The sequence below is a fragment of the Meleagris gallopavo genome, chromosome 2 (genome assembly GCF_000146605.3).
Source record: "Meleagris gallopavo isolate NT-WF06-2002-E0010 breed Aviagen turkey brand Nicholas breeding stock chromosome 2, Turkey_5.1, whole genome shotgun sequence".
Classification (NCBI taxonomy): Eukaryota; Metazoa; Chordata; class Aves; order Galliformes; family Phasianidae; genus Meleagris; species Meleagris gallopavo.
In genome coordinates, this window is record NC_015012.2 from 67,002,480 (window position 1) to 67,023,684 (window position 21,205).

Below are 21,205 nucleotides of genomic sequence, written 5' to 3' on the forward strand. Positions count from 1 at the left end.
TATTTTTTATTTTTTTAATATTGGATTTTACATATTACTTAAAACTTTGATAGAAGAGTTACAGCAGTACAGGCTTTAGCAGGAAGACAGGATTATGCTTGTGCAGAATATATCCTGGTAAGTCCTGCAGTCCTTCACATCTAGCTTTCTGCAAAGGAAGTTGTAAACCATTTACCTCTCTAGAAATCTGGCAGTAGCTTTTCTTTAATTATGACTAAATTTACTAGTAAAGATGTAAGTCTGTTTTTTTTTCCTCCTTTTCTTTTACAGGTTGTGGAACTCATATCAAGTGCTATTGGTGATTTAGTTCAAGGTATCTACTATGAAAATTCAAGATCATCTGAGGTAAGAATTTCAGTAATTTTACATACTCAAGACATTTGGTGATATTAATGTGAGTACAGTAAATGCTGCAACTTTTTAATCTGAAACGGAAGAGGAAGGGGGAGGAAGAGAATGAGCTGCAGTCATGGTGAGGTTCAGCAGTAACGTCACTGTGGCACCTGTGAACACTAAGCCTTTCCAGAAATGCTTCAGTGTGGGTTTTTTTCAGTGTTTAAGTTTGATAACTTGAACATCTGTTTTGTGCTGAGGAGTTAGAAATGTAGTACTGTGCTTTTCTCCACTGTAGATCATGTGCATGTATTACAGAGTCGGTGTGGGCAGAGACAATAGTCAGTGTTTCATACCAAAAAATCATTTCTTTCTTTAAGGGCAATTGTGGATGTCTTGTGTCACTGTCCTGTGTTTTAATTTGTGTGGCAAAAACCATAATAGCAAATCAGATCTAGGTGCTTTTGTCTTCTGTAGAATATTTAAGGAAATTTGTAGAGATACAAAAAACTTACATGAAGTAAGTTGGCTTGAGCAGGATGTTGGAGCAAAGCTGAGTTCCATTTTGTATTGCCCGTATCTTAGCATGTGCAGAAATTGATATTTTGAAATTGTCATAACCTCTGCAGGTCTTAAATAGCAAGTTTTCACAGTGTGGCAACGATGTGTGTATGTAAATATGTATCTTAAAATCTACTGCAGTATAGAGTTTTATTTCTTCTGATGTTTTCTCATGTGCCTAGTTTGCCTCAGACACTTGTGTCTTAATGTTCAGTGTATAAGATGGCAGAAATTTATGAATGCATTTGTACGTGCTCTGTATTCAGATTGCTGTTCTGGCTTTCTATTGCCGTGTTGCAGTGTGCAGCAGAATAAATCATCAGCTCATACAGCTTACTGCCACAGTAGGCACCTGCATTGGCAGCTCCACACCAGGCAAAACCACTGTGGGCAAAGCAGAGTGTCAGGCTGTGGGTGTGCTGCAGCTCGGCCACAGAAGGTGGCATACACTGAAGGCACGTTACTTCAACCAACCTTGCTTCAGCTTATCCATCTTCTTCTGGCTAAAACCAGTTAGCAGGGAGTGCTCACACTGATCTACTGAGCAATTCCCTCTGAGCAAGTGAGGGCCTCTAGCAAGAGAGCTGTGCTGGGTGCTGCAGTCCAGGGACAATGTGCATGGAGCCATCTCCTGGCACTTCTCCACAGTGGAGGTGTGGGAGCGACACTGAGCACTTCACAGTGCTCTTGCACCTTCTGGGTTAGATCTATGAGTCAGCAGCACTTCAGCCTCTATGTTGCTTGCAAGGATGGCGCTGGGGGTTCTACAGTAAAGTAGATGGTATCTTTGAGATCTTTGCAAAGAAGTTAAGCACTATTTTCTGTGTTCAGGCAGTTTTCTAAATACAGCTAAACCCCAGATACATTGCATTTAGAAGAGCAACAGCTACTTTTATGAGTAGGAGCTCTACTAGTTGATATCATCAATGAGACTGTATTTTAACAATGGGCACTGTATAAATGAGAGGTGTAGAGGACTCTTTTGGAATCCTGCCATCACAGAAGGTCAAACTCTTCTTTTTCTTCATTTGGCAAAGTGCCGAGCTGACAGTTCTGACACAATAACATCATTTTAAAGGAACTTGAAAATAATTGTTTTCTATTGCAGTACTGAAGCACTCCAGATGTAGATTGCAGAGGAAGTGTGAGATACACTAAGTAAAGCTGCGTGGTGTTTGCCTACCCTGGCCCAATTACAAGTAGAAAATACTTTGTTTTAGTGATTTATTCTGTCGAACAAGAGCTGGAAGTACATTTCTCCTTCCTAGGAGAAATCCAGTTAATTCAAAACATAATTTGTATGATGGCATAGTAGATATTGAAAATTACATGATAGTGTCTGAAGTTTAGTTTTATAATGTATGTGGCCTGTTGAGACCGAGTGCAAAGAAGTGTAGCATCTTTTTTTCTTTAATTTTGTCCTTTATGAAATGTAGCTTCTTGTTGTGTATTCAGGTGTATCCCTGCTGTTTTTCTTGCTATTCTGCTGTGGCAGTGTCCCATTCACATGCTGACCGTCTCTTTAGCAGAGATTGCAAAATGGTTTAAGTCAGTTATTAGTCTTATTTGTACCTTTTGTCCATCTTCCCTCCGTCACCAACTGTAGTTTGACTGAAACCAAAATTTGAATGACATTTCCTGGAGGTAAGACAAATACTTTAATCTACTCTGCAACTAAGCCTCAAATGTCAAGCTTACTTTCTTTTAACGGTAGGGCATAGGGATGTTAGTAATGACATTTTCATTGCTGAGAATATCTTAAATTTAGAAAAGTGGAAGTATGTCTTCTCACGATTTTTTATTTTATTTTATTTTATTTCGAGGCAGAAAGGTTGTGGTTCTTATGTTAAATATGCCTTTAACACAGTTGTTATAAAACTTCTCAGTAGCATGAAATGGACTCATTTCTTGTTCAGCACTGAGTTGTTTGAGCTTTGCTAGATATTTTTTGTCTTCGATAAAAATAACTTAGCAAAATTCACCTTTCCCCTTTGAGATCCTAAGTTCATGTTTATCCAAGAATGTATTTTCAGCTTGCTTCATTTGGATGACCCTATGGGAAAACTAAAAGGATCTTTTGACCTGACAAGGCTGACCTTATTTACTACTGAAGATGTACAACGAATATAATGATTTGACAGCTCTCATTACCACTTCCCTCACTGTAAAACTGCATGCAGTCCTGCAGCCATCCCATTGTAGTATGTTCTGCTTGGTTGTTCTTGATTGGATCTTCACAGTGGGTCATTAGATCTGTGTAAAATGGGGGAAAATAAAAATTCAGTATTTAACTTTTCATCTTTATTTGCAGTGGCAGTTCTACCTATGAAGTGTAGGCTTTGGTTGTGAGCACAACCGCTTTTTTTGCAAGTAGTATATAAATGCTGTGGTTGAAGACATTGCATTAATGGCTTAAGTTAATGTTCTGAACTGTAAACTGAAGCAGGAAGGGGCAGTGCAATAAATTTTTGCAGCTTTGTGCTAAATCCCATATCAGAACTCAAAATTCTGTGACTAAAGGACACCGTTCCTGCTTCCCATCTACCTCTCCTACATCTAGTTCTAATTTGGAAGTAAAAGTGTATGCCATTAGTGAGTGCAATGATTATATTTGCCTAACATGGCCCCTCCTTCATGATCACGGTGTCTGTTTTTAACAGAACAAAACTTTTTGCTGGATCTCTAATTCCTACTTTTAGAAGACTGAAGGCTTCTGAAATGTTTGCTAGTTCACAGAATACTTTTGCACTTTCAGAAATCTTCTGTCTTAATATCCTAGATCATTTAACAAGTATTTGAGTGTGTTGGATCTTGTATGTTACTTGGCAGACTGTTTTTTAAAGTATTATGGATTTCCATGGGAAACTGTAGTGTTCTTTTTTTTCTCACCTTCAAATTATCCAGCTGATGCTAGATGTGTGTTACCAAACTTCATTTTTAGTATCAGAATGAGACTGTTACATAAGATATTACTTTTTCAAAGATATTCTTTGATATGGCTGTTAAGTATTTTTGAAATTTTCAATTGAATTGTTTGAATTAGTATGTAGAATTAGTTTGTAAAACAATTATGAAAAATAAATCTCTTTGTAGCAAGTACTCACTGTACCAGATAGTGAATTAATGCATAAGATAGTGTTAACAGGCATAGACTAATATGGAACAGAAACTTATTTTCCTGCAAAGCATAGGCTATATGCAGTGAGCTATACCCATTCTTCATTCATGTTTGATCACCAGTCCTTCTTTGAGGAGTTGTGTTTTGGGATTCTGCATGTGTTCATCAACTGGAATGCTATAGGTATATGTTGCAAGTAATGGATTTGCTTATAAATTTTTACCACAGAAGGTAAATCAAATGAATTATGAGTCATGCTAACCACCTTTTAGTAGGGCAGCAGTCGGAGCTCTTTACTTTTTTTTTTTTTTTAATTATGTTTCTTTTGCAAGACGAAAGGGAATGATAAAATATGGAATCTGAGTAAAAAGCATATGTGAAAAGAATAGGTGAATGTGTTGGAGTGGGGGAAAGCATAGCTGGAAAGAAGGCCAATGCTACTTGTTTATTCCTTTTGTTCTTTACATACATTACTTTTTCCAGAGAGATTTAAAAGTAGCAGATGTGAAGAGAGATTAATTTACTATAATTTTTCAGTCTTTTTTTTTTACACTGTGTCACAGTAAGAAGTGTCAGGTAGTCAGTGGCATGCTCTATTGACCCATTTGCAGACTCTCTCCAAAAATACAGAAGACATATATTAACAGACAATAAAAGATGTCTTGTCATGTCCAGCAAGCAGGAATACATCTGTTTAAAGCTTGTATGAACCATATTCAAGATGTTCTGCAAGGTCTTGCTGTTGTTAGAGAGATTCATAACTATTGGATTTTACTTATGTAAAATAGACATTCTTCAACTATCTAATGTAAAACTTTTAAATGGTAGAACTATTTCAGAATATTTCTCTGTGTTTATGTGGGTTATTTGCCCGTTGAGAATCGAGCTGTAAAGCTCGGTATAAAAGTGGTTCAGGCATCTTGATCATTTTGTGAGACACCAGATGGCTAAGAAAGAGCTGCCATCGTATTGATTAAAATAAAGCTTCCCTCTATGTGATCTATATCTGACTTCTACTCTTTCCTGTTTTTGCATATGATTTCGTGCACTTCTAAGAAGCAATTTTCATTCATGTTTCTCTGAATATGTTTTCAGCCGAACTCGTATTACCATTTTTTCTGGTGTCACAAATCAAACCGCTTTTGCACTGGGGATACTTGTTACTGTAACTGTGAAGACCTGCCCCTCTATGACTGCATATTTTGTCATGCGAGTTCATTTTCTGACAGTTCTACCTTTCCTGTTGCCTGGGAGGATTGTTTCAGTCTTAATTTAAATTACAGAAATAGTTTACCAGAAAAAATCTCTCAACTATCCAATTTCTTTCTCACAAGACAGTAACTGACCTTGACGTTAATAAAAGTGGGAGCATCCTCAGCTGTTCTTAATTTCCCTCTTCCAGTTACTGCTTTGAAAAATTAGTTTTTAAAACACTGATTTTTGAAGTTTTTAAATTGTGTGAATTGTCAAAACATGTTCGCAAGAAAAGCAAACCTGCTGTTAGACCCTTGAGGACCATTTTTCTTGAGCGTATCTGGAGTAGAAGAGGTGATCGACAAAGGTATTTCAGATATTTTCATTGTACTCCCATGCCAGCACTCCTCAAAGTGTATCTGGACCTGGAATTGACTGCTTTTTTCAGGGATGGCGAGAGATTCAACTGTCTTCACCCAGCCTCTGCTGCACAAACAGCATGAGAGTTGATGGGGATCTGGACCCATTTCTTGAGGGCATAACTTTGTAATGAGGTCACTCTGTAGGCATCGGATGTCTGAGCACTGTCCACTATAGCTAGAAAGATAATAAACATCACCATTACTTCAGATTTCACAACTTCTTGAAACCAGAACTAGTTTCATTTCTTCCTTGATGTTGTATAGTCATGCTTAGCTCTTAGCATAGGTAGCTTTGAAGGACTACAGTGTCATTGGCAGACAATTGTGTAGCATGAAATTTATCTTTGGGAAAAAATGCCATTTTGTTTGTAGGAAAATTTTGCTGAAGAATGGTTACGTTTGCCTCTATTCTCTTAACAAGCAGAAGCTTTAGAAGTATGTGGTGTGTGTGACTAAAATTAGCTATATTTTGGGTTGCAAACTTATATGCTAAGTCACATCCATATGAACATAATTCATTTTTAGACCTTGCTTCTGTAACCCAGGGATTCACAATACTTAAGACTTCAATACTACATTTTCTAATGACTGATTCTCATCATTTTTTGGAAGTTATATGTCCATTTTAGACGTATGAAGCTTTACATTGTTCTCATCTAGTGGACTGGAGCTTCTTGTGTAATCACTTCCAAACATTGTAGAATCAATTTCCTCATGTGTATCAAGTTGGAAGGACTGTTTAAGCTACTTCAGTTCCTGCATTATTCAATAAAGTGCATTTCTCCTACTGTTCAAGGGCTCAGGCAACCTAAAATGTTCAGCTTGTGGATGTTCTGAAAGATATTTTAACTTCATAAGCTGTTTAAAGATACCTTAAGAATATTTTTGTCTTGGTTGGATTTAAAACAAATAATTATAAAAATCATTGCAAGTTTCCAGTATCATCCAGCAAATTTTAGTAAATCCTGTTCTTTCTCTGAGCAGATTGGTTGTTAAGCAAAAGACTGTGTTGCGTCTTCCAAGAGCTTCTGATTTTGAATTTAAAATAAATGGATCTATATCTGATTGGGAGGGTGGAGGGTGGGACCTATAACTTGATACATAGGAAACTACTTGAATTAAATGCTCATTTTGACATTTTGCCAGTGATGGGAATTTGCACATGCTCTCGGCTGAGTCAAGATATTAAAACAAAATTACAACAGTAAAATGAAACACGAGGATAATTCAGGTTTGACTTCATAAGTTATCAAATACATAATAGCAAACATGTGGTTTATGTGATCTTCACATTCCTTGTATAAGTTAATCATATGTCTGAAAGCAATGGAATTTTGATACAGCACTGTGTTATTTGGCATTGCAGAATTCTCCTATTTTTCCATTAGTCTAAAATTATCCTCTCCCTTGTAACGCAGCACTTCTGGGTGATATCCATAAGGGAGAAAAATTAGTGCTGAATGAATGGATTCTATTTCATTTGTTACCAATTTCATGACAGATAATACCTTGTGAGAAAACTATAGGGTCATGCAGAATTACTACGTGCTTATTGCTAAATAACTTAATTGACATCACTTTGAAGGAAAACGTTTGTTATGTTGGAGATTTTTGTGTTACTGTTTTGAAGAATGTTTTGGTTTAGCGTATGCTATAGGTTTGTCTGAACTGAGAAATTGCCAACTTTTTAACACGTATGTGCCTGATTTTTTTTTTTTTTCTGGAGTTTCTCTTTACTTATTTTATGTTTTCATAACAAAACAATCTGGTCTTTTGTATTTATTTATTTATTTATTTTTCTATTTGGAGAAAACTTACAGGTGTAACAGCGATGTGTATGTGTGAGAAAGTTGGCATGTCGCATCTAGCTTTGGAAACTTATTAGTAAAATAGTGAAATACCAACACAAATGAATTTATGCTTGGGGAAGAGAAGATGGGATTCATGTTAACTAAAATACATTTCCATTTTGTTGAAAGTAATTCAAATTAATGTTTTAGATATAGAGGATTTGGGGAAATGTTAAACAACTTTGACCTCAGAGTCAAGGTGATAAAGTTCACTAGAGACATCACTGCAATCTCTGTCAGTCCTCTGGGAAAGTTAATACCTTTTCTAAAACATGGCTTTATTTATTTATTTTGAAATGCTTTCAGTCTTTCCTGGGGAGGAAGACGTATGACTCCTTCATCACTCTTCTTCATCTTTCTATTGCAGTTCTATATGCTTTTCTAATACTTTCTCCAGTGTTGTGGAGTGGTTTGGTTTTTTTGTTTGTTTGTTTTTGTTTTTTTTCTTAATTGCAAAGAAGAAATGATAGTGACTTTTGAGATAGCATCCTGTTTGTTTGGGATTGCTGGTTCTTAGTTACTAGCTGAAATACAGACATAGTTTGCTTTCTGCTTTCTTTTTTCTCCCCAGTACCGCAGAGGGAGTATAACTGACTGTTAATGTTCAGGGTAATAACAAAGTCGTTTAGGAAAGGATCTGTGTGGAATCTGTTGACAACTCCACATATTTTGTTTGTTGTTCTTTTTGAGCAGAAAGTGAAAATGTTGTTTGTTGAAGTTTCAGGCATATTTATTCTGGTATTTTTCTCTACCTATCCCAGAACTTATTTTTAGCACCTTGGCATCCAGAGTTTTGTTACTTACCACATGTTGCATTTTCTCCTGCCACAATGCTAACTTCCATGAGCTGACACAGTTGCAGTTTTAGTGTTTTCATTTTCACCTTTCTTTCATTTGCAGAACTGTCTTACAGATGACATCGGAATATCTACGTGGAAGGAACAGGTTTTCCTGTCACATAGTGCCTTGCTGGCAAAGAGCTGCCAGGCTGCAATGGAACTAGCAAAGCATAGCGCTGAGATTCAGGACATGGCATTTCGGTATGGAAAGCACATGTCCATGAGTCATAAGGTACACCTTTTTCTTTCAGTCTGTGATTTTAAAATTGGAAAAACTTGCAAGATTTGTTGGTCTTGAGCTCTGTTCTGTAACACCACTATGCCACAGACCTTTGTCAGCAGGTTAATGGTACTGAGAGGCTTGACCACTGCCTGGTATAACGTTTGCAGAAACTGCTGATATGAACAGTGCTTATGAGCTGGCAAAATCACGCTTTCTGGCTTTGTGGTTTATTTCATTTGAGGCTCTGTTAAAAGTCCCTCTAGTTTGTCTGTCTGTAGCAGCTTAAAACTTTACTTTCTGTGCTCATGTGTTCTTCTCGAAGCCACAGTCCCAGCAGCAGGAATTGCAGAGGAAAGTAGGTGTTGGGCACCAAGCTGCTTCCATGCAGATGTTTGTGCCAGTGAGTTCAGCTTCCTGCAGGAGCACATGAGACTGAGACAGGAGCTGCAGAGGCTGAAGTACCTAAATGTGTTCCCTTCTGGCTAATCTGCTGTGGAGTTAACTTCCAAAGGGAGTAAATGATGCATAGCGGGGGAGGTAACCAGATAAGGACAGTAGCAGCATAAACTTCTGCAGCAGTGAGATTTCCCAGAGAAAGTCTGACCCTCCCTCATGCTAGAGTGAAACAGTCACTGCAGAATGTCTGTGCAAGTTTAGGATTTCTACTCATCCTCTGTGGGAGCTCACTGGCCTTACACAGAGGCGTATCTCCGGTAATTTCAGTTCAAGTCAGGAGTGCATCCACTTAATCAACTTATGTTTGAGTTAACGTATTCCAGTGTATGTAAGCTGCATTTTCTTCACTGAAAACTGGATGGAAATATTTTCTTCAATCATTGGAAGTCTTTTAGTCCACAGCTAGTACAAAACAAAGTACCGTACGAAAATTCAGATCTTCAGCACTCTTGTTTTGCCTCACATAACCACTCCATCTGTATTGCAGTACTTGTAAATGAAGACGTTGCTTGAGACAGGCAAACAGACCTCCCATCCGCTTCTACTCTGTTGGTTTATGTGGTTTCTAGTTCCTCCAGGAAAAGGAAGTGGTTTTCAAAAGCAGGACTTCATTGACATACAAATATTGCTATGTGCTATTACTAGGTATTGCTCTGAGAGTAAACTACATCTAGTTCAGACTATAGCTTTAATATATTTAGTGTATGCTTTAATATTAATTCTTTCTCTACTGACTAATATGGTTGTGTATAAAGGATTACATGATTTTCATAGAAGGCTATTAGCTGCATAATATTTCCTTTGTCAGAAAACAGGTCGTACCACATCAATTTTTTCAGTTACTGGAATAGATGAATGCATTGCCCTTAACAGATGAAAAACTGATCTTCCCAACAGACTAAATCGTTCTTTCTTTTGTGTTTTTTTCCACTTCTTTCCATTCAACAATTCCTTACCTGACTGTCCCATCACTTGCCCAGCTCTGCAATTTACCTACTTATTTGGAGATACTCTATGTACTTGTCTTTATCACAATTTTCTGCCACTGCAGTGCTTCTCCTTCTTCCTTTCCCTCCCGCAGTCTTGAAGTGCAACCAGAATGCAAGTGTCAAAGCAGAAAATGGCAAGTAGCTACAGAATTGGGATATGGGCTTTGAATTGGTAGATGTGAAGGTATAGTCTGCTTCTGAAAGTTGAAAAAAAGTGTTCTTCTCTTTCAGCTACATTCAGACCTTCAGCCATTTGTTAAAGAAAGTTCTAGTGATGCCACGGCCTTCAGTTTGAATTGTGCTCCTGCAGTCCTTCATCAGGAATTCCTTGGAAGGGATGCATGGATTAAACAGATCAGAGAGGTAAATTAAAACATTGTTTAGAACTGCCTACTTCTGTCATTTGCATCTCTCTTCCCATCTCTGCTTTCAACCTACAGAGAAACTCAGAAACTGACATCAAATGAGATAATGCAAAGTTTATTACCTCTACTCTCCAATAGCTAAAACCTCTCTCATTATTTCAAGAGGGTGAAATCAGAGGAGCTGACAAATGAGCTCTTTAAGACTTCTGTGTGTCAGTGTAACAAGCAGATTCACTTCCATGGAGCATATGTCCTTTACTATTTGTGCAAAGTCCCATATCTTAGCTTAAACCTACTTTCAGTGGCAGTGTAAAGTCACCAGAGTGGTCAAAAGGTAAGTAAAATACACGTTTTCTTTGGCTAACTTTTCTCTGGGATCTGTGATTTTCACCAGAGGGAAAAGATGTGGGAGAAATGGCTTCCTGACCACTACAAAGTATTTCTGAGGTCTAGCTGGTTGATGTCCTCATGCCCAGTTCTCTTCATTCAGTTATCTTTCCTGTAACACATAAGGAAGGATATAAAAGTCAGATGGCTGTGTAGCATATATCTGTTTTACATTACCACGTAGAACTGTGGCGTTCAGGCCTATAAATACTTCCTGTGTGTTGAAATACAAATAGATAACTATACAGGAGAGCAGGGAGGAGAAAGAGGGAAGACACAAAAAATATGACCAGAATTAAGCATTCTGTTGTGTTCCTGTATCAGACAGACATGTTTTGCCTGTCTAAACTGATGTGTACTGTTCGGAAATTCCTGATGTTGTTACACCAATTCTTCAGGAGAAAGTCTGCTGCCTTTAATAATAAGCTAGCTCCCTGCAAACATACTCTTTTAAGATGCTTGTTGATGGCTTCTTTCCTTCTTGGTTTGAAAGCAGAACTCAGCATCACAGGATGTAAAGTTTGAGCTTCTGCCTAATTCTCCATTTATGGTGGCCAGGTTGCAGTGGTAGTGTGAGTGTGTGTGTGTGTGTGAGAATCTTGAACCTAGACAAGCTTTATGTCAATTTGAAATTAGAGGATGATAGTTCATAATATATGATGAGAAATTTTCAAGTTCTGCAGTCTCAACACAAGGCTCAGATGTGAGTTGCATGTAAATGGATTTAGATGATTGCAGTTGGAGAATAATGGTATTACACAGTGCACTTTATAAAGGCTTTGAAACCATTTCCCATCTGCAGAATCTAGAGGAGGTTGCAGGATTCCAGGAGTGCCGTCTGTTTCCTTGCTAATTCTTATACCAAAAATGGGCATGATAGAAACAATGAAGCAGTTTTTGCAGAAGGGGAAAAAAGTGACATGCTCTACATAGAAGTATTGTACTTTCTATTATTTTAGCTAACTACAAAGTATGTGGCCAGGACTTACTGCCTGTCATTTGTGTCTTATTCAAGGATGCCTGAAATGCTGTGGAGCCCAGGACTTTTTGTTGTTGTTTCACAGGAGTTCTCTTGTCACAAGTCCAGAAACAGGCACGGTTCCTACAGTAGCTTTAGAATAGAGACAGCCATATGCACCTTCTTGCTGCTGAGCTGGAGACCATTTAAAAACCCTCTTGTTTCTTTATTTGGAAAGAGCAAAACACACCAGATCACCACATGTGGAAGGCTGCATCAACACTGTGAATGTATGTATTTTGAGAAGATCAGCTTCAGATTTGGAAGTTCAGAAACTGCCTTAAAAGAAAATTGGGATGCATACAGAGGGAAGCCGTGTCATAAGAGAGAAAAAAAGTTGTAGATGTATATATATATGTGTGTGTGTGTATGCATGCATACATAGATATGTACATGAATGAATGATCATCCACAAAGACCAGAGACCTATTCTCACTGATTTTACCACCAAACTCCTCCAAATTTTTATATTTAAAAGTAAAATGGCCAATGAATGGTCACCTGTCTTATTTGAAAAGCAATATGGGCTGGGGAGTAGAGCCCTGAAATGTGTTTATTTTTTGGGTGTTTTTTTTTCTTTTTTTCAATAAACTTAAATCCAGCCCTGAATGGTTTCCAGAAAACACCATTGTAGACGAATGCTTGAATTCTGACCTCTAGACAAAAGTGTTGAAATAGCTGCTAAATGCAGTCCTGCTGAGATTTTGGAAAGCCTTGTATTCTTAAAATTTAAAAAAATATTCCTTACAAATAGGTCTAGAACTCATCTTAGCCCACAATATTTTTAATTCAATAAGAGAATAAGTTAGAAACAATCTCACTTAGGCCAAAGTAATCCTTGTACTTTTTACCATGTCTTTCTTAGCCTTCTCTGAAGAATCACAAGTAGAAGAAAAGCATTTCTGAAATGCTTTGTAGATGATTTATCGGATGCTTTGTTAAGTATTGTGAAGGGTAGGTTTTAAGAACATACATAAGAGGGTCATCTCATCTGAGAAAGAAAAGTCAATCTTCAAAACCACTAGTCCTGAAAACCTGCTTCAAAAGCATTGTCATAAACTGTCTGCTCGTGGTCTGCTTATCTGATGCATTTTGAGTCATTTCTTGGGGGATCTTTCTTCCTGGCAAGGTGAGCTGATTTTACACCACCTGATTATTGATGAAGAATGTCCTAATATTATTGTCCCTCACTGCTGGCACGTGGTATTCAAAAGGAATGCTGAGCTGAGTTGCTTGTTCATATCTTTAGCATGCTGGTACACAGATCCTTTTCTTTGAGGTCCAGAATCTTAGCACTCCCAAAAGCCTTGGCACAGCCAAGCAGTGAGACCTGGAAAGTTACCCCAATTTGGCAAGAAGGCATACCTTTTGCAAGTCAGTCTTTATACCTGTGAGGAAGCTAAACCAGATGCAGAAATCTTATGTAAAAGAAGAAAGTCTCTGTGTCTGAAATCAGGGTCAGTAAAAGTCAAAGAGCAAACGACTGTGAGGATAAAAGGAAGAAAAGGGCAAATGTGCTATTGTAAAAAGAAAGCTTAGGAAACATTAGCTAAGGCTGCTGCTTGGAAAAGTGTAACTGCTGTTGCCTTGACTGTTTGAGAGGAGCAGAGAATGAGAAAATACTCCTGCTGCTTGTAACGTCTTATGTTTAGGAGAGGGCATGCCGAACACGCCTCTTCTGGTATTACTAAGTCTAAAAAGCCTGATTCTATGAAACAGAACTATGTTGGATAAGCTGGTAATACCTTCAGTTGTATTTTTTCTGCGTCAGATTCCTAAAGAAAGTCAATTCTGTTTAAAGTAGTAGGTCTTCTAATTGCATCTTATACTCTTGCTGCTCTAGTCTATAGTAGGTAATAGTAGGTATAGTAGTAATATAAAATCTCTCCTTCTCTTTAAGGCACAAGGAAAAGGAAATTTGATGGACTACAAGAAGGTCAGTAAATTACATTTAAACCTGCTTTTTTTTAATATTATATGTGATATTTTCACAGTTATTCTTGACAGTTGAAACTTCCTTACTTAAGCCACTTTATGCATGTATATGTGGAGAGAGAAAGAGAGAGAATGGCTTGTACTATTACTTGATTTGAAAAGTCACTAATAGTTATCTGTCCTGTATCAAACACAGCCATTTAATAATCATTTTTGCCATTATTTATTCCATTTAATTCTCCAAACTTAGTTCTGAAATCAGCTTTTTGCCAGCTTTTGCTGTCTCCTTTTCTGCAGTTGTTTGCAGGTTAGCTGCCATCAGTGATCTCTACTTATTGATAGAATATGCTGTTATTCTTTTCTTAATCTCACCTTAATACTCTGCTTCCTTTAGAAAAATACACACACCTACATACAGGTGTTTTATAACAATTTGTCTTTCTTTCAGTTCCTGTTACAGTTTTGAGCTAAGTCACCACAGCATTTGCTATGCAGCTGCTCTATAGTAAAAGCAGATGTGAATTAACTGGCTTATCAGCTGAAAGTAGCTGGAGCATTGTGATGCTCTTAGAGAAGTGCGGGAGATGGCATAGAAGGCTCCCCTGCTTCAGTACTGGAGAACAGCTTAACTGTGGTGGAGGTAGAAGATGAGGTTTGTCCCCAAGTTACTCACTGAGCACAAAGCTGAGTTGTTCTGAGTCTTAAGGTCATCATGAGGGTCCAGTTAGCTTCTTCCAGCATCACTGGGAAATAATAGTTAAGTTACTGCTCGCACACAATTGAGAATCACCTCTTGGAGTAGAGTTTAAAGAACATTACAGCTATGAAAGTTTGCTGCTAATATGGTAAGTTAACATGTATACATACAGGTCAGACTTCTAATGTAATTATTCCATATTAAGAAAGTTTGAACTACTATTTTTTTTCTTGTTTAAGCATGAAAAGGATCTCAACTTTAACTTGTTATTTAAAGTCATCTTCATTTTGATTTGGTGTTTTGATTTGTTTTTAACAATAGAAAAAGACTGATACAACTGTCACTTTCTAAATCACTGCTGAGAGTACTAAATTCTTTTCCTCAAATATGTGAAACACTTGAATGTTCAGACGACGCTACTTGCTTTTCTAACTATAGAATGGATTTCCTTCTTATAAGAGTTACAGTTATGACATGCCCAGTGTCATTTCCATAGTTTAAACAAAAAAGTGGAAGGTGGGAAGAAGGCTTCTGAAGGCTTCTAAAATTGCTTTACTGAATTATGTATTTGTTGTTATATTCTACATTTCTACTTGCATGATTTCATATTTTGAATCCTTCGTATGAAGTTGGAAAACTTAGTGTGACTGTGCAACTTGGACAGGGAAGGGAAGGGAAGGGAAGGGAAGGAAGAGCCTTCTTGGGTTTTTTATTTATTTCATGCAGTCGACTTCAGCTGGGAAACATGATTTCAGTGCTCTGGCTGATCATCTCTTACATACTCATGAATATTATGAGTTCAATAATGAAGAACTAGTAGTAGTTTATTAGTGAAAAATTCTCCATTGTTTTTGCACACTCAAACAATAATCAACTTTGTTTTTTGCGAACATCAGTTTCAGAATTGGTGTCACGTCCCTCTCTTTTGTGTTTCTTCATTTAAAATAAAAGTGGCCATTAGTTACATCCATGCTCAGTAAGCTCAGTAACCTGTAGCTCACCTCAGTGTAGTAGTTTGACCAGTACATGCACACAACCAATTAGAGTACATATTGTGCCACACAAATTTGTATTTCTTTTTAGTTCTTTGCTGTGATGTCTTTATTTCTGAACCACCAGAGTCAGTATTTTGCACATTTGCTGTCTTTTTTTCACAGCAACAGTGTCTCCTCTCATCTCTATTCAGTTGCTAGAGTTACTTCAACATTTCTAATCAAATCTGGAGCCTTGCTTCTCTTTGAGTCTCTGAAACACCTCTTTCATTTTGAAAAAGCTAAGGTCACCAAAACTAGATGCACAACTTCATTTTTGCTATGAACTTCAGCATGCCGTTTGCACAAAATAAAAATGCTGTTCATTTATTTAAATTCATAACAATATGTGCATAAAGACTTTTTGCTGTTTTGTCTTCTTAAGAATATTTCACCTTATTCACTGCAGATTTCAATTAAAATAATGAATTAAGGAAATGATGAGAAATTGAGATCTATCCATTCAACGTGACTACTACTAAAAGGCTGCTTATGAACTTTTTAACTGTTCATTTGATGCATGTTATATTAAAATGATCTTTCTGAGCTTTTCCACTGACAAAAAAGTCTTGATGGTGCTAGTAAATTTAGTTAGGGCTCTGAGATAAAAACAGAAGTGAAATACTTTTCATTAATTTAATTAGCCCCGAGACTATCATGTCAATAAGGTCACTGTTCTGCAAAATTATTAGTACTTTTTTCTCCCAGCATATCAATCTTCTTATCAGAAGGACTTTGATATCAGAAAGACTCTTATTTTCTATTATTATCTGAATGTTTCACTCTGAATTTTGCTGTACTATCATACCACATCCAGACAAATTATTGATCCATCATTATGTTGTTTGAGAGTCTCTTACAGAGATGAAAAAGTAGTTGAAGTTCTATTTCAGTGGTGTTTCTCAGATAACAACAGTAAAAGTACCGATATATGGCAGAAACAAAGCTTGTGTGTCATTTAAATGTGATTTCCTGTCATCCTCATTAGTACGCTGAATTTCAACAAAAATCTCAGGCTTCTTTGTCCATTTTACAAATTATTTGCCACAGATAAGCTGTATTTCTACAAAAACAAATTGAGATCCTCAGTGAATCACTTATTTATAATTTTGGTTAAAAATCTTCCACTGAAATCAAGACTTAATGGTGCTAGGCATTATACAGTCTTCTTAAGTGAGAGTAAAAAAAAAAAGTACAAAAAGTAGCAGGAGTGAATAATTCTTGTTCACTGACCAAGGCTCTCGAAGAATTACGAGACTAAAGCGACATCCTATATTTTGCATCCAGATAGCATACCATGGAAAGGATTTATTTTTCTTAATGTAGCATTCGTAAAAGATAAATTAGATCAAGTGAAAGAAGATATGGCAAAACAATATTTTTTTAATGTAGGCCTGCTCACTTGCTTTCTTGTGGAGTCCTTTCATCCAAACTGGCACAGGAAATATGGTACGTCAGCAGTGCTGTGATATACTTTGATGGTTTGTGTATAGAACCATCACAAGATTTTAACAGAGCTGATTTTATACTGGATTGGCAGTAATATGAGGCAGGAAGTGGTAGATCCATTCATACGCTGCGTGGCACTAATGTCTTGGCTTCACATATGGAAGGAAAGAACTAAAGAAGAAAAATGGGAAAGGTCAGATCTGGAAACAATGAGGTTTCGTGGTGGCAGTAACAATAACACAATGCCATCCAGCTGCACCAGCAAGGGCGTATGACTCTGCTTGACCAGCTCACTCCTGACTGCCATGGTCAGCACACTTGTGCTACTGTGGTGCTGTCTGTGGAGCAGTTTTACCATCTCACAACATAAATGACAGTGCTCCCTCAGCTCTGGTTAATTAAATGCCAGAGTATCATCATGAGAGGTGTCATGGGACTACAGGCAGTAGACTGGCTACTGTCCTGCTCCTGAAATGCAGCAGAGAGCTAAAAACAGAATTGGTATTTGTAGATGGTAATGACCTCTGGTAGTTTTCTGTTGAAATCTCTCGTTTGCAGCCATTGCCATTAGTTTCTTTTGTTCTGTATATTAGAACAACAGTTGTTAGTGAGTATACTTAATCTTGATATGTTAGCAATATTACATAAACAGACAAAACCTCTCAGGAGAAGCAGCTTATTGCACTTTTGGAATTAACCAAATCTCAAAATGGATGATTCTCACCTCATGGGACCCTGTAGGGACTGGTCTCATGCCCTGCTGGGAGATCATCTGACATGGCTCCTATCCCTTATGGAGAAGTTGGCCCTTATTGCTCGTTGGCGTTCAATTTTGTCCCTGAAATAAATATATCTTTTGTTAACATCCAAATTATTTGATATGATGAGTGGGCATGGCTTTGAGTTGCACCAGGGGAGGTTCAGGTTGGATATTAGGAGCAACTTATTCTCAGAAAGAGTAATGAGACACTGGAACAGGCTGCCCAGGGAGGTAGTGGAGCCACCGTCCTTGGAGGTGTTCAGTGAATGTGTAGATGTGGTACACAGGGACATGGTTTAGTGGGCAGCATTGGTGGTAGGTGGACGGTTGGACTAGATGATCTTGCAGGTCTTTTCTAACCCTGATGATTCGATGATTCTGTGATTCTATGATCACTTGTTAGATGGGGGATGCTGTTATGTTGTTATTTGGGGTAAATTTAGGAGGTTTTGTTTTCCAAGAAAGTCCGTGTGTTTGTTTCTTTTGAAATTAGATTTTGGCTAAACTAAAGAAAGGTAACAGTTATCTGAAGTACTCAAGCGTACATGCAATACCAAAAGTCAGCTGTATCATTGTTTTTAATTGGTGGGTGTCTTCTATGGCTTTTTTAGGATGAGAATCCAACATAACTTTTGTTTCATTAAACCAAACAATATCACTTTTTTTTTTTTAAAGCATAAATATCATATTAATTACTTGTGTGCGCTAAGATGACAAATTAGCAATGGCTACCCGCGTTACTGTGATTTGTGCATGTCACACTTTTGGGTTCATCATACACCTATCATTGTGTAGATTTAAAAGCTAATAGGTCTTGTCAAGTTCATTGTGAAAGACCTGGAAAGGCATGAGGAAGAAGAGTTAGTATCTTTTCTAAAAAGGTAAAAGGTTTATACGTTCTGTCAGGTGCTCAAGATGGCTTTGCAATAATTTGGCAAAGTGTCCTTCTGTAACTGCGTAACAGCTGGGGCAGAAGTGTTCCCTATAAACAGGACATCTTTTCTGTACTGTTAAGGGTGACTCATTCCGGATTTGGTCTCTTCCTAGAAAGGGATTTTCTGAGTTTGAAGTAGAAATGTCAGCTGTTTGTCAGATGCGTAAGGAAAATAAATCCTGTTCAACTAATGGCTGTTATGCTCTTTAAAGGTGCATTTTTTTTACCTTTTATATTAAAAAGGAAAAAGGAAAAAAAAAAAAGCTAGGCAAATATTGTATAAGTGTATTTATCATTCATTTTTCAAATGGCATATTATTTTGCATATAACCAACAAAGACTGAAAAATGTATTCAGTGGTAGTACGAAGTGATGCACTTAAATGATTGTCTAGCCTAGATTGAGAAGAAAGAGCATGAATCTGTGTTTGGCCACAAGGACTGCGAGTGAGTGCTGAGACACCTCAAGGTACTTCAAAAATATAGGAAAAAAATCAAAAAATTGATCTACTAGCTGTAAAATAGGCTTCAAGGTGATGTTTCAGCAGTGTAATATAGTTCTTACCAAGCAAAGAGAGAACAGATTTAGAAAAGCTAGCTCAGACCACTGTAAATAATGCATTAGTCAGTCACTCAGCCACAAACCAATTTACATTTTGTATTTGGGGGTTCTTATTTTGGTAAATAATGTATGTTTCAGAAATTTAGAATAGTTCAAGATCAGTTCATACGTGGTTTGAAGATTTCAGTATATAAGAAATTAAGGTGTTCAGGACCATTCAAACAAAAAATAATTTTTTTTCTATAGTTGCTTGTTATCTTGTCACTTTATCCTAAGTTTGATCATTACGAAAAAGAAAAAGGAATTCCTGTGTTCTTCTCCCTTTGCACATAAAATTTAGTTCTATCAATATATTTAGTAAATATTCACAATCTTTCCCTCTGCAGAATGTGTTGCTCCCTGTAGGTAGAACTGTCTAAAAGGAATCTTGTTTTTCCTTAGGCTGGGAAATAAGGTAAAGATATTTCAGCACAGAAGAATTGAAGTTGTTCCTTTATACCTGAACACCTGCTGTTTTTTTGTCTTCATTGATTCTTCAGTCTCCAAAATCCAGCAGTTCCTAGCTTGCCCTTTTGTCCTTTTGCTGCCCTCAGACAAGCAGTCTTTTCCAGTAGGAGCCCAGAACAGTTGCTCTGGAAGGCAAATATGTAATTTCTGTGTTAAATTTTCTTTTTGCCTTCTAAGACAAGGAGACTAGAAAACAGTGCTCAGAACTCTGCTTTAGTCACAAAATGATGTGGTAATAGAAGTTGGAAGGGAAATCTGGGGAACATCTGGTCCCTCGTTTGCTCAAAGCAGAGCTAGTGTGAATTGATTAGCTCAGAGCCTTGTCTAACTGAGTTCTGGATACCTGCAAGAACTTGAGTTTTTACAACCTGCCTGAGAAACCTGTTGGATTGACTTTCCTCCCAGTGGAAAAGAATTTCCTTGAGTCTTATCGGCATTTCCCATGCTGCTACCTGAGCCCAATCTTCTCCTCCTTTCCACATAAACCTTTTGCACTTATCCTTGAGATGGTCAGGGCAGCAATTCCAGCCTTCTACTCTTAAGCCAAACCAAGCAATTTGTAGCTTTCCCTTGCTAACGCAGCCTGAAGTGTGGTTGATGATCTTTGCTGCAAGGGTACACTGTTTCAAGAAAAAATAGGTGCGTAGGTAACTGTGAAGGAAAAAATATAGTTCAAATATGAGAGAAATGGGACCTATCAACCTGTTCGTTGTTGATTTGAATCTAATTGAAGATTTTGTTGTTGTGTTGCTTTTTTTAGACTCATAGAGCAACCTTTCAGACAAAAAAACTTTGTGTTTCTGAGCTTCATGTGTACAGTGCAAAACCTCTAAGCCTAGTAAACATCTGGATAGATTGAGGGTGCTGAGGAAAAACAGTGTTGGTTTGTTGGGAGGGGTTATTACTTCCCTTATAAATCTTAATTGGGCTGCACTATTTTAAAACTGTTCTTAAAGCTGAATTGAAACAAGAGCCCTTCTGTGAACTTTCACATGCTTGGCACCTTTAGAAAGAAGTAAGGCTTTTATTGCCAGTGATTGGAACAAAAGCCAAAAATTTAAAATGCAGTATTCCAGCATATCTTGCAGTTGAACTGGCAAAAAAAAAAAAAGTCTAAGTAATCTGTATCTTGACTTGTATTCTGTTTTAATTACTGAATGCTGCTCTGTGTATTTTAATGATAGATGAAACTTTTCCTTCCAGTGGAAATATGTTAGCGCAAAATGAACCCATGTAAGTAGAGACCAGAAGATGTGATCCCTTTGTTTAGAATAAATTAACAAGGGAGTTTAATTGAAGTTTATAAAGTAATAAATTGAAAGAGTTTGTTTTTCTTTTCTATTAATTTGCCTAAAAATTATCTGTTCCTATCTAAATGAAATAATAGAAATAATACATCTAAACTGAATACGTGGATTTTTTAATGTACTTAATTTGTGAAGTTCATTACATGAAATCACTGAAGTTCAAAAATTGAGAGCAAGCGTGGAAGCGTAGCTCCAGTAAAACAAACAGTGCAGCTAAATACATAAATCAGTTGTTTTGTGTAAAGCAGGGCTACTGAAGCCTATGGAGT

The 21,205-nt window shown here is 37.2% G+C and overlaps 1 protein-coding gene and 1 long non-coding RNA gene across 2 annotated transcripts in view; both read right to left on the minus strand.

Moving 5' to 3' along the window:
* PRDM1 (PR/SET domain 1) overlaps nucleotides 1-21,205 on the minus strand; it is a 690,597-nt gene that overhangs the window by 312,717 nt on the left and 356,675 nt on the right.
* On the minus strand, nucleotides 16,953-19,703 carry LOC109366172. The gene is made up of 3 exons (XR_002112306.2): nucleotides 19,622-19,703; nucleotides 17,592-17,705; nucleotides 16,953-17,038 (listed from the first exon to the last, which is right to left on the minus strand). It is a non-coding gene; the product is annotated as an uncharacterized LOC109366172 (long non-coding RNA).